Source organism: Strix uralensis, chromosome 5 (assembly GCF_047716275.1).
Source record: "Strix uralensis isolate ZFMK-TIS-50842 chromosome 5, bStrUra1, whole genome shotgun sequence".
NCBI classification, from domain to species: Eukaryota; Metazoa; Chordata; class Aves; order Strigiformes; family Strigidae; genus Strix; species Strix uralensis.
Genome location: NC_133976.1, coordinates 57,809,842 through 57,824,211, shown reverse-complemented (window position 1 = coordinate 57,824,211; position 14,370 = coordinate 57,809,842).

The window sequence follows — 14,370 nt, the reverse complement described above, 5'->3', positions numbered from 1 at the left end:
AATGAAATGATTCCTGCCAAAATGGCTCTTGTGTCTAAAATGTTCCCACAGGACATCACAGAGGTATTGTGTCCTGGGTGGTTCTTTGTGGCTGTCTCCTCAAGACACCAGGCCACTTGTCTACCCCACAGGGCACTGCAGATGGGTCCCCAGGCAGTGAGTGCAGGAGATGTGCCCTGCACAGCCACCATGCAATAAGAGCAAAAGGTGTTGTAGCAGTGGCTCAGGAGCAGAGTTCTGATTTTAGCCAATGTAACTTAAAACTCAAAAATCTGTTATGGAAGACATGGAGGTAAGCAGCTTTGGTTTGCTTGTTCTCATCACAAGAATTTCACAGATACAAAACACAGTGCACCTTGTAGGAAGCACTCGGTACTTTGCAAAGTCAGGCCCCTGGATGTATGCCACCTGGTTCAGTTTATCTGCATGTGATCTGACTTTCCAAATATTCCCTTCCTTCATCTTCATGAATACTTTATTTTATGAGATCTGCCTCACTTCTCAGTTTTTTTCATGTTATTTTTGCTCCTTGCTAGGGACTGGCTTCCAGTAGGAACTTAGTGTCTCAGTATCTTTGAATTATCATTCATTTCTTCCATCTCATTTAGATATATATGTTTCTTCTCTAGCACTTTTTCCTCCTTCTGTGTATTTCCAAGCCCCCTGTTTATTGCTACTAAAATCCTGTCACACTTTGAATGGGAGCTGGCAATGTGATATTCAATATTTATGCCTCCCAGCCACTTCCAGAGCAGATGTGCTCAATTTACAAGAGCTCTCGCCCCCACCAATACTGGCATCCCAGCCTCTGGTTTGCAGTGCGCCTCTGTTTTTGCTCCAACAACAGTCGCAGTAATAAGGGCTCTGCCCTTTCCCTTATGCTGGCAATGGGATTGCACAGATGGACCTTATGGCTGGGTATGTCCTCAGCATTGCTTTTCATGTCAGCAAAGCTGCTGAGCATCTTTCATGCTTGCAACATTAGTAGGAGCAGGGAGAACTCGGCACCTCACAAAGTTGCTCCCATTAACAGTTGGGCTGTTGCCATGTAAGGCACAGCAGGCTCCAGCTCACGCTTCCCCTTTGCTGTGCAGCGCCATGGGTGCAGAGGAATACAAATCATTTTCCTTAGCATTTTTTTCTGTAGCCACCAAAGTCAGCAGATACAGCGCTCTCTTTGTCTCACGGTCCACGGAGCAGAATGATAGAGTGGGAGAGGCACTGTTTTTCCAAGGACGTTTTCCTGGAAACCGGAGCACTTTAACCCCTCTGGCTAACACTGTTTTAGTTATCTGTATTATTTCTGAAACCGTTAAAAGATGTGTGGTTTGGTTTTTTTTTTTTTTTGTTACTGGTTGCTGGGGCAGGGTCAGTGCACACAGTGCATCATGCAAAACAACAGCAGCTCCTCCTCCAGCTCTTCCCCCTCCCTTTCCTCCAGCTTATTCGTCCTGGATGAAATTTTGCACTGTAAGTTACCTGTTTGTGCTGACCACGGTGCAGTGGGATTTGTTGCATGTCATTGCCATGCTGCCACAACTTCCTTTCTCTTCTTATCTTTCTTATGACTGCTGCTAAGGGAATTGCACTGTTCCTTCACACAGCCTGGCAGAGCATCTACGTAAAGGGGGCTGGCAACCACCCAGCACAAGCAGGCAGGGTGGCCGCCCCTCCTTCAGTTAGAAACACCCATATGGGCTAAGATGCTGCTTCAGAACAAACCATCAGCAATACCACGGGCCGTGCGGATGGCAATCTGAAGAGAAAATATTTTTCAGTGAAACATCTTTAATCCAAGCTTTTGCTCTTAAATTGCAAAGTGCCTTCTTAGGAGAGAGCTACCTGCCCACACACAAGGAGAAGTGTCATGCAAGAACCCAAAGTACATGGTCCATGTACAGGCAGGCATTTTTATTACCCTGCAAATCCTTGCTTTTGAGATATCACAGCTTTGGATATGAAGTACCAGGTGGGCTTTCCTCTAAAACTACCACTGTCACCTTTAGCTATATCTAATAGTCAGCTGGGTTGATAACAATGATAGCAGATGACCCCATTTCTCCTTTCAGTTACACTTCACAAACACAATTAATTTAGGTTCCCATTTATGCACTTCTTCTCCCACCTCCTTATCTGAGACATATGAAGGGTTTGTTTCAAGATATGATCTATACACAGAAATACTACACACATTCTAGGTAATAATAGACATTTCTAAGAAATAGTCAAGTGCAATGTAGATGGGGTGGTGGGGATAAAAGATATGCTTTTGTGTGTATATTCGCTCTACACACATACAACTGACCCCTGTACACTTACATTTCTTGCTGCAGTCTTTAGAAATGACCTTCCATTGGATGTAGAGTTAATAACACATGAGAGACTGTTAATCATCACTGGCCACTGATTAGTTTCTGCTGTTATAGTAAGCCCAGGCATAGGAAATAAATCAGGAAGGGAAAAAGGAAAAGAAAAAAAGAAGAAAACAAACCAACAACAAACAACATGACATTGAATAAAAAACACAGAGAGACTATTCTGAAAATCCTTGGTGTCTGCTCAATATTTATACTTACACTACTTATGCTTCCATAGTCACTGCTGCTTTGTGTGTGTTTGTGTGCGTGTATATGGGCGTAGGCAGGTACCTGTTTCAGGGTGGTTTGTGGTTTATAACCAGATCTCCCACTGGTCTTTTTTTCCAAGTGTATATTAAAGCAATAAACAGGCCAAACTGTTGATGCAGGACACTGCTCACAAGTAATCCCCACAGCACTGATATAGGCAATGCCCAGGCAGCACTTCCATCACTGTCCGCAACGAGTTGCAGAGGTCTCTGCTTGCCCTAGGGCAGAAAGCCCCCTCCAGCCATGCACCATGGGCCTGGAGCAAGGGGCAACCTCAAAGTGTTGCAGCCTGAAGAGCCAGGCTTGGCTCAGCTGCAACCCACACTAGTCATTGCAGCATGCCCATGGCTACTGCTCAGGGGACCGGCATCCATGGGGAGGGCAAACAGGGGCAGCAGGGCTGGTGGGGAGTGGTGGCAGACTGCATGGTTGGGCATGCAGGGACCTGGGGCCACTGAAGTCACCACGTGTGTATGTGCATGAGTGCATGTGCACATGTACTTGCACTGTGGGGGACCACCACGACTTTCCCTGCACCGTGTAAATCGCTAGTCTGTCTGCAATTCAGGACCTGAGCTGTGGTACTTCAGCATCAATGATTCCCTCAGAAACCCAAATTGGTCACAGGTGCATGCTGAAACATGTTGAAATACTCTGCCTTTTGGGCAAGGACATGCAGGCACCCATACAAGGGAGGCCAGGGAAATGGCAGCTCGCTCTGTGGTAGAAACCACCAGTGTGCAAAGCCCTGGCTGGGGCGGGCAAGTGTGGCAGGTACCCCTGTGCTCCTCATGAATTTGGAAGGTTAGTTATCATCTATCTGAACATTGCTCCTAAATGGGTTTGCACATGAAATGGAGATGGTGTTGGCAGCCAGAAGGAACTAGGAGCCCCTGCCCGGTCCCAACATCCTGGAGCCTGTTTGAAGTCTGACCCATAACTTGGGATTTTTATTTCAATCCTGGGCACCTCTGATATGGGAACAGCTGAACAGCCCAAAATCTCACAAGCAAGGGTGCCCATGTGCCTTTTGGTTCTGCTACTGGAGTAAAGCTCAGGGCTCTGGATCCTGCTCCAGAGTGATCCCTCTGGCCTCATCCGTACTCCTGCTCAGTCACCACCACAGAGGCAGAGCCATCGCCTCCATCCTAGCTAACTCCAACACCCTGATCTGGTGGAACCCACTGACAGGCTAAGCCCTGGGGTTGGGGGTGCTGGTCCATCCCAGACTGACTGGTAAACAGCCTTCCTTTTGTGCTTGGGCAGACACAGCATTTAATGTTTATTTGTGTCCAACCAGGCTAAAATACAGCCTAGGTAACAGAGTTGAAAAGGCCTGAGGAGAATTTGCACTAACGATGGAGAAAGCTAGTTAAGGGTATGGAGGAGGTGAAGATCTGACTCCTGGCTTGAGATGCAGATGATTCACACTGAAGGACACCCTGAGAGTGTGGATTTCTTCCCTCCAGCCTCATGCTTGCTGGCGCTGCATTTTTCTGCTCTGTAAATACTGCAGGAACAGATGCAGCGGCTAATGTGGCACTTTTGACATTTGAGGGAGGATTATTTGGGAAGTGGGTGTATAAATCTGCTTCATCAGAAGTCCAGAGGTGGAAAGCAGATGCCGACTCGCAGCCCCCTGCCTGCCTGGGGTCTTCTGGTGGCAGGCGGGGAGGGGCAGGACCAGGGCTGTTGCTATGGGGCTGTTGCAGCACCCAACAGATCCGAACTTGCAAGGAGGGAGGGAAAGAGGCAGCCTGGCTGGTTGTGTTGTTTGCTTTGCACTGGTGATGATGCAGTGGTATCATTTTCACGCTAAATGCTAATTTTCTGCTTTGCTGGCCTCAGAATCGCCTACATTCATATCCTTCATTGCAGCAATTAAAAGGGCTGGGTGATCGAGCTGAGGCACTTGCCATGAGCATGATTTTAATCAGTGTGCACAGGAGAGAAGGAGGAATGTGATTGCTTTGCTGTTGCTGTAGGAACATGTAAGAGCAAATCTGGGCCCATGAGGGGTAGGAGAGCCCCTACCCTGATATGTGTATGCAATGGCTCCAGCCCAGCGCTGGACCAGAGAGTGCTAGCTTGCCACATCTTCTGCTTCTCCATCTGGTCAGGAATTGCTGTACAACTTCAGCAAAACATTGAAACAAATCACCTGCTCCCCTGCCTCATGTTCCTAGCTCATGATACCACCCTCTAAGGTGCCATGTACCACGCAGAGGTCCCCAGCACATTGCAGGACAGGCTGAGCATCACTGGCCTGCCCCCTCCCATGGGGAGGCAGGGCAGAGGGAGAGGGCCACACAGGATTTCAAAGTGTGCCTGTAGGCAGAAGGAGGCAATTACATCAGTCCCTGCTATGAGACCACAGCTGAGGTTGCTCTGCAACTGTCAGGAGAGTCCATTTGTGAAAGTGCTAGGAAAGACATTAGCGTGTAAGTACTTAAGCATTTACACTGTTTGCCTAAATCATAAAGCTTGTGCTGCTGCATATGCTCGCAGATCTCCTCTGCCTCTCCAGCAGGCTTAACTGTCCCTCTGAAGGGGACTTCAATCCTTGCTGCTTTGCTTTCCCTCAGTGTGGCTCAATGACCTTGTTTGCAGGGGTCCCCAGAAGATCCACAACTACGTGCTGCTGCCACAGCACTGTGAGAGCCACAGTAGGTGACAGGGGCAAAAAACTGCTGAGAGGTAGAATGGGGAGGGGGTCCAAGGCTCCCATCCCTGCTTTGTGCCCCATGTCAAGGGATTTCTATGTGCAGGGGAATCTGCAGGAAAGGAACACTAAGGAAGAGACTAGGCACATATCAAAACTGCAGGAGCCAGTGGGAGGAAGGACAGGAGTATAACAATATTTCTGGGGCAGAGACAAGCTTCCTAGATTATCATTTCAGCTATTCTTTGAATTTATCTCAATTTCTTCCTGCACACCCCTCTCCTCTTTTCATCCCTTCCTCTCTTGAGCTCATGCATTTGGCTCCATGTGGGACACAGGGAAGTGGGTCAGTTACAAGTGCCTTTCGTCTGACATGGTGGCTGCTTGTGGAGGTCTCCTTACACACATTGAGCCGTTTGGGTCCCTCAGCATGGGGACTCATGTTTTCTAAACCCCTTTCAAGTTCAAGAGTCACCACTGTTAATGCTCCTTGCCTGAGACAAGTGTCTATGCTGAGCCAGTTTCCCCAGTCCCACCCCAAGCTTTCAGCATCACTACTGCTACAACTTCTGTTGAGGGGACTGATGCATGCCCCCTTCAGGGAGTTACTCAGTCACTTCAGAGTCCCATCCCTGTCCCACCCACAAGAAGGGCCCCATGTCCCCTCAACAGCCCATTCCACATCATGGGTGCTAGAAGGCAGGAGGGGGTGTGGGAAAATGCACACTCCTTTTCCACCTACACTCAGTAGGTCTGAGCATTCCCTACAAATGTCCTGAGAAGGAAACCCTCTGTCCATGCTGCCTCTGAGAAGTGGGAAGAGAGAAGGTGTTAGCTGACTGATGTTGGGTGTGTGTGGCCCATGGCCAGGAACCTCAGGGCACACCATCTTCCAGGGTGATGGGCACAGGGTGAGGAGGCAGTGCCAGGTGTCAGGCAGGAGTGCACTCAGCCCACAGGGCTTTGGACCACAGTGAGCTGTGGAGACAAATGTGCACTTGCTTCAACATAAGTACTCCAGGCACTTGTTTGTGAAGGGTTGGAAGGAGAAGGCTTCAGCATGAGCTCCCCAAGTGCACATGGGACATGGGACCACAGAGGTCTGTGCCAGGGTAGTTTCACTGCTTCCTGCACCTGGCATAGCATGAAATTAAAGTAGTCTGGGATGACTTCATCTGCCACAATTCTACCACTGATGGCCACAGAGACATGTCTCATATCTGTCTTACTACTTGACTCTTCATTTCTCCATCTGAAGTCCCTTTCTGTCTCGTTTCCCCATTTTGTGGCCCACCCAGCTTTTGTGGCAGAGATGGTAATTGCAGACAACACAAAACTCAGAGGAGCAGCTGGTTTTGTTTCTTTCACCTGTTAAGAGAAGATTTTTAGTCTTCTCTTCAGATTAGCTATGGTATCTCAATGCTTGTCATGTTCCCACCAGTAGATTTTATCTCAGAAAAATTTGAACATTTTCCCTGCTTTTCTGGAGATTTTAGCAATGCCACTGCTCTCTGTTCAGGCAGGAGGCCGGGTAGCCTTGCTAGGCAGTGGTCAATCCTGGGCAAACAGCCCACACAGCCTACAGCACAGCTCTGCAACACCCTGCACCTTGCCGGCATGCACGGTCTGAGCATGTTAGAGCTGCTTTGTGTATACAGGCCAGCTATACAGCTATATGGTTACAGAAGAGATGACTTTGCCCAGCGTGAACTACAAGATACATCTACACATCTTTTTGACCTTCGGCTTCCCAGCCAGGGGCCAACCTGAAGGACAAGGTGCAGCAGGAAGCAGTTAGAGAGGAAGTGGGTTCTTCCCTCCATTGAGTTCACAGCTCCTGCCCAGCAGGACCCTCTGTCAGACCCCATCTGACCTCTCTAAAAAGCATCTTTTCTGTCTGGGCCAGCACTTGAGAAGGGAGGACAGACCCAGCGAGCACAAGTGAGCCAGAGGTATATGTTCATTATTTTTTAAAAAATTTTTTTACTGTGTTTGTGACCAGCAGTACCTGAAGCAAGCTGTTATTTCATCATGAACAGGTGGACTTACAGGGCTCAGGTATGTAGGCAGGGGCAGGAGATGCTCACAGGGTGGAGTGAAGGGGCCACATTTGGACCTGCTGCACATCCCAAAGATCTGTGTCAGCCAGGGCTCCCTGCTGCAGAGGGGAGGATGACTGAGACCCTGGCTGGGGTGGACACAGGCTTGGACACAGAGTCAGTGCATTCCATCTTCTTCCTTCAGAAACACGGATGATGAGAGCTTTCTCCCCCATGTTGCCTGAGCTTTGTGCTCAGCCTCTCTTCCTCCTGCTGCGTGTTAATGACAACACAAGGAGTACGGAAGATGGAGATTGACAGCCATGAGGGAGTTCCACTGCTGTTTAGGATGGTCCTCTCTTCATCTCTTCTGTCTTTCCATTTGTTTTGTCATCTCCCTCTTTTTCCTTTTTACACCCATTCTCCAGCCCCAATACCTTCCCTCAAGCCCAGCTCTCCTCTCTCTTTTGTCCTAGTCCTCCTTGCGTTTTCTGTAAGTGAGGAATTAAATAAGCCTTTGTGGGGACAAACTCAGGTAGTAGCTTCTTCTCCCTTTATTCCCTGGCTAGGATATTGATACAATTAAAGAGGCACCTCCTAAGGATGCCTCATTTATTTTAATATCAAATACAGCATGCACCAGGTCACAATTTTGCGAGCATCCTTAGAACTGCATGCATGCTTGCAATGTAAGACGTCACTGTGAGGTCTCAAAGCCCTTACATACCCAGGTCCCTGCCACCTGAAGTGACAATAGCCCCAGGCACAGCCCCACATGTAGGACAAAGGAAAGTGGGGTTTGACCAAGGACTCCCCATCACACAGATGAAATCCACTTGGAAACTTGGTAATAAAGAGGGATATAGGGTACCAGCCTCAAGGCAAAAGCAAAGTTTCCTGTTATGTTTTATACCATGTTTCTATTTGAGAGCTGACTTAATCTTTGCATTTTCCTCTCCCTGTTAATCTCAGGATTAAGAAAAAGCTGTGCAAGTATGACGTGAGCTTTTAGAAATATTTCTCCTTTAAAAAAAAAAATTAACCTGAAACGAGCAATGCTTTTTATTTAGAACTGAATTAATGAATTTTAACTGAAGACGGGCATGTTGGACATTAATATATGTATAATTATGCAAAACCACTGTTATGTCTCTAATGAAAATTAGATTCTACCACTGACGCTGTGTTTGGCAATAGTGTATATCTTCATTTGTGCTGTATTTTATTTTATTTTCTATCTGCATGACCTAGGATTAGTTGCTATGGTGATAAGACAGTTAGTGAAGGAAGGAGTGAAAGGTAAGTTTGCATGTCTGCCTGTGTGGTGGGGGTGGTGGGGAGGCGCTGGTAGTCTCCCTCCCTGGTGCTGCATCTGCATCCTGCTATTGCTGCTGGGACTGAAAAGCACTACTGCACAGGCTACAGTATTTTCGGAGTAGCTCAGGGACGGGTGCTGAAGCAGCAGTAGCAAGGGTTTTTTTTCCCCCAGTACTATGTGTGCATGACCATGTGTGAGATTGCTGTGCTGGGACTATTTTTTAGTGGGGTGGGAAGAGACCGATCCCCTGCGTGCATCTCTGTGCCAATTGCCTTAAGAGGGGTTTAGAGGTGGGGATGCCTGGGCTAGTGGGGTTTAGAGTAGAATCTTCTGATTATTCTTATATTTGTTGACCTGTGTTTGTGATCCTGTGTGCCCTGGTCTTGGAGCTAGAGATGCTGAGCACAAGTGACAGCTCCATCTTCCCTGAACCCCGAGTTATGTTACTATCCCTTCCACTGGGGTTTGGTTCATGGTGCTTGTTGCAGGAGAGGCAGAATTCCCCAAAACCCTTCCAGCAGCCAATGTTACCTTCAGACCTGAGTAGCAGTAGTAGTAGCTAGTGGTCAAGAGTGCAGGGGTTGTTTTGATAAGTAATTGATGGTGGAGGAAAGTCTGTCCTTGGTGCAGCTTTCTTTATTGACGAGGAACATACACAGAGTCCTGTTTCCTTGAACATAGCTGCCCAAAACTCCAAGTGTCTCTCCTAGCATGTGCTCTGCAGCCAAAGCTCTCCCTTAGCTCACTCTGTCTTGTGCAGGAAGTGCTTCCTTGGATTCCTGCCTGCTTCTCCCATCCTGCTGCCCCTGCCTTTTTCTGCACCCCTTCATCATAATTGCCTTTGCCATTCGATTTAAGCTCCTGGTGGAAATGCTGACCAGCCTTGGTGTTTGCAAGACTGATTGAGGCAGATTTTTTTGCAACTGTCTGTTCCAAAACAGCTGAACAGATTCTTTCTCCTTCCTGCTGAAAGAACAGTGGCTTTACCATCACCAGCTTAAATTTTCACCTGATCCTCCCAGCAGCAATGTTTTTGTAACTCTGTGGAGCACTGGAACATGTTCTTCTCTCAGGTACGTTGTGAATTAACATACTGAGGGTCAGTGAGTAAGTCTCAGGCTCTTGCCAATTGGTCTCAGTAGCCTTGAATATCTCCTTGGACTTGTTAAACTTTTTATTAGGTATAGATTTTCCACTAGAGGTCTTATTACTGTGATTATCGAAAGACAAAAGTGTTTTAAAAGAGTCTCTCCTCTCCTGCCCTGACACGTTTTGTGTTTTTCTCCAAGTGAACTGTTTGCCTGCTTGCAGCTTATCAACAGTGCAACTGCTTTAATGAAAGCAGACAGTGCTCTCCCACTCATTTGGACAGGGGTAAAGCAAACGAGCTGGCTGACAGGGACAATCCTGTGCTTGTACTGCTCTCTCCCCTTGAGGAAAATTCTTCCAAGTCACTGAGCCTCTGAGAAAGGGTCCTCTTCATGCTCAGCCACCCTCCTGCCCACAACAATCAACATCCATCAGTGGCTGCACGAAATGCCTGTGCTCACAGAGGACCCCACAGCTAGGGGAGGAGGTGGAAAAACCTGATGGGTGATGCCCAGTGACAACTAGAGAGCAGAGGGAGTTGCTTGTAAGGGTGGGAGCTTGAAGGAGCTGTATTTCAGCCTGTTGGAGAGTTGTTGCCACCTTCTCATGGGAGAGAAGATATCTAGATCAAGTTAGGAAGAACTGAAGTAACAGAGCAACTGCTTCACTTGCTCCTCCAGTGGGAGTCTGTCTTTCTTCCAAACACCAAATATCATGGCAGGCGCTGAGGGCAGAACAAACCTGTGGCCTGCATCCTGCTGCCCACATGGGACTGTTCAACAAAGTAAACTCGCCTGCGTCTTTTCCAAACCACAGGGCTCAGCAGAGAAGACTGCCTAGCTTTCCTCTTGAGGACTCTTTCAAAGTGTTGGCAAATGTAGCCTGGAGATAAAGAACATGCTTCTGTGAGCAAAACCCGAAAAAGCAAGAAAGAATAAAGACCTGTACAAGCGGACGTGCAGCTCAGAAGAGAAGGAGCGGAACACGTTTTTTTCTCCTCTTCCTGAGGTGGGGAAAGCACTAAAGGTGGGAAAATAAATGGCTCTTTCTCTTGAGAATGCCTTCTGACCAAGTCCTGCTTGAGCTATGCCACATCTCAAGCTGCCCTTGCATGGTAGGTACAAGGCTCTGCAAGTGGAACCGAACAGTAACAAGGACAATGGTTCATCTAGCTTGGAGGTGTTGCTGAGGTTAAGTTGGTCTATGCCTTGCATCAAAACTGCTTCCATAAAGAAAAAAAGACAGGTCATTGTCATAGGAGACTCCCTACTGAAGGGAACAGAAGGCACAATATGCAAACCAGACCCAGTTCTTAGGGAAGTCTGTTGCCTTCCCAGGGCCTGAGTTAAAAATGTGAAGAGAAAGCTTCCTACCCTGGTACGGTCTTCAGATTATTATCCATTATCAATTTTTTCAGATTGTAGCAATCAAGTTGCAACAAGAAGTCCGGGAACAATCAAGAGAGACTTCAGGGCTTTGGGACAACTGTTTAAGGGATCAGGAGCATAAGTAGCATTCTCCTCTATCCTTCCTGTTGCAGGGAATGATGAGGGAAGAGACAGGAAGAGCCAGCAGATCAATATCTGGCTCTGAGCCTGGTGTCACTGGCAGAATTTGGGGTTTTTTTGGTCATGGGTCAGTTTACATGACACCAGGCCCACTGGCAACAGACAGAGTACACCTGTCTGAAAGCAGGAAAAGTATCTTCACATAGGAGTTAGCAGGGCTCATTGAAAGAGCTTAAAACTGTATTTGAAGGGGGCTTGCTAGACATAAGCCTGAGGGCAGCACACCAATATTTGGGAGATGGTGTGTTAGCGAGGTCCTTTGATCTGCCATCTCAGTGGAGACAGGGGATGGAGATCCATGCGGCAGCAAAGACACAAGGGTTGTTCATGTGTTAGAAACCACAGAAGCACCTGAGAATGGTCACATAGGAATTAGGGCTTCTCCCTCCAAAAAGGTGGTGGAATCAATAGCCCAACTGAAGTGCATCTACACCAATGCACACAGCATGGGCAACAAACAGGAGGAGATGGAAGCCATTGTGCAGGAGGAGAACTATGATATAGTTGCTATCACGGAAACATGGTGGGATGACTTGCACAACTGACGTGCTATGATAGATGGCTATAAGCTCTTCAGACAGGATAAGCAAGGAAGGAGAGGTGGTGGGGTAGCCCTGTATGTCTGGAGTGTTTTGATTGTCTAGAGCTTAATGATGGTGACAATTAGGGTTGAGTGTTCCTGAGTAAGAATCAAGGGGAAGGGCATCAAGGCAGATACCATGGTGGGAGTCTGTTACACACCACCCAACCAGGATGAAGAGGTAGATGAAATATTCTATAAGCAGCTGGGAGAAGTCTCACAATTGCTAGCCCTTGTTCTCATAGGGAACTTCACCTTAACAGAAGTCTGCTGGAAATGCAATGCCTGAGCCTAGAGAAAAGGAGGCTCAGAGAAGACCTTATTGCTCTCTACAACTACCTGAAAGGAGATTGTAGTGAGGTGGGTGGTGGTCTCTTCTCCCAAATAACAAGTGATAGGACAAGAGGAAATGGCCTCAAGTTGCACCAGGGGAGATTTAGGTTGGATATTATGAAAAATTTCTACACTGGAAGGGTTTTCAAGAATTGGAACAGGCTGCCCAGGGAAGGGGTGGAGTCACCATCCCTGCATGTAGATGTGGTGCTTAGGGATGTGGTTTTAGCGGTCGACTTGTCAGTGCTAGGTCAACAGTTGGACTTGATGATCTTAAAGGTCTTTTCCAACCTAAAAAATGCTATGATCTCATCTATGAGAGGAGGCTTCTCAAGCTGTGGTCCCTCTTGCAGCCAATGCCTGGGGTGAAGGTGAATGCAAAATAAAGGAAGATTTATTTCATGACACCTGGGGAGTCTGGTTAATGCAGCAGGTTACCTGTTAGTACTGAAGTGTCAGATAGTAGCAGTCCTTAGAGGGAGGTATTAAGTCTCTCAGGCTTAGTTATGCTGTGGGTCCAGCCCAGATCAGCAGCATACTGAGTCATAAACACCTGGCTGAGATTTGGGAGTGGTCTGTCTAACAGTTTTGGGCTTCAGTTTGGATCTGCCAGTGCCAGGTCAGAAAAATCAATACAGCATTGAGCAGTGTCTTCATCAGCCTTTGACTTCTCTGATCTCCTCCCTTAACCTTCTGCAGGTCAGCACTGAGGTGGGTGAGATGTGTGTGTACATACAAATTCGCAGTACCTCTGCCAGCTGGGTATAAACAGATGGCTGGAGGCAGCCTGGGTGGCTGTCAGACTGGTCTCTTCTCTGGAAGAAAACCTGCTGCAAAAAACCCCAAATAATTTCATGGTTTCCCCCTCCCTTCTGTAAATATTCATCATAAGCAGTTAAAAGGGAGCAGCTGCCAATGATGAATCCTGACTTGTCATTGTCTGTCGTCAGGAGGACAGTCCAGTCAGCACTCAAATATCCTTCCCCTCTCTTTGGCACCCTGCCACCTCCGTGCGCTGCATCCTTATGCTGTCAGGGATTCATAAAGAGCATATAGACAGGGATGCAGCAAACATATGCTGTGCCTGTGACCGTAATCTCAAATGAGCTAGTCAGGTGCTTAAGGTCAGAAGCTACTACCAGGGTAGGAGCAGTTGGACAGATACAAGGTGACCATGCAGAGGGACTGGCATCACAGGTTTGGTCTCAGCGGGAGGAGTGGGCAATGGGGTCAGAAGAGGTAGCAGACTGACTTTTACATCTTCAGACATTGATGCAGTAGCATGGCTCCATCACAGTCCTTGTGTCCTGTCTACAAGAGTTCCACAGAATACAGACATGTCATCCTGAGGGCCAACGTGTAGCTAGGAGCCATGAGGGTCCTGTGTGCTTGGTAGGGAAATGAGAGAGGTGGCAAATTCCCCTTCTTGCAGGACAGAAGGAAACAGTGGTATGTGGGAGGGATGCAGTTGGCTGATGAGCTGCCGACCTGCTTTGGGATCAGATGTAATTGCACTGTTTATAGGCAGGTTATATCAACCACAGAGCACAGCAAATAGCAGTAACTTGGGGGTGGGAGTGTTTTGGCATTTTTATTTTGTTTTTCTCAAGAGCCATGTGATGTTGTGATGTCTCTTTACATCAGATGTCTGTGCTTCCAGGTTGACCCAGGTCACCAAGATTCCTCCTAGATTCAGGTCTGGGCCAGCAAGATGTGTTGTGTCCATACCTTCATGGGATGGTGGGGAGTGGGCTTTGGTTGAGAGCTGCAGTGGGTCCTCAGCGAGAAGAGGCAGACACTGCTGCATTGTATTGCAGTGTCACAGCATGGTTATTCTCTCCTGGTGTCACACACAGGCTTCAGTGGGAGCACTCCCTCCTGCAAGGGGAGGGATGGAAGGTGGGAGGGCGCAGCAAGGACATGGCTCTCCGAAGGGAGCAGAGCTAGTGTCCAGTTCCCATGCCCCGGTCAGGAGTCTGCTTCTCTTCTGCAGTTTGTCTTTTCGCAGCTGAAATCAAACCCCAAACAGCCTGGCATTTTAATATCTAGGGCATAGCTTGCCTGCCTAAATCTTTGCCTTTGTCTAAGAAATCATGACTTCCCTGAGCTTGCTGCACAGAGTGCTGGATGAGGCTGCCCTGATCACTAAAAGGG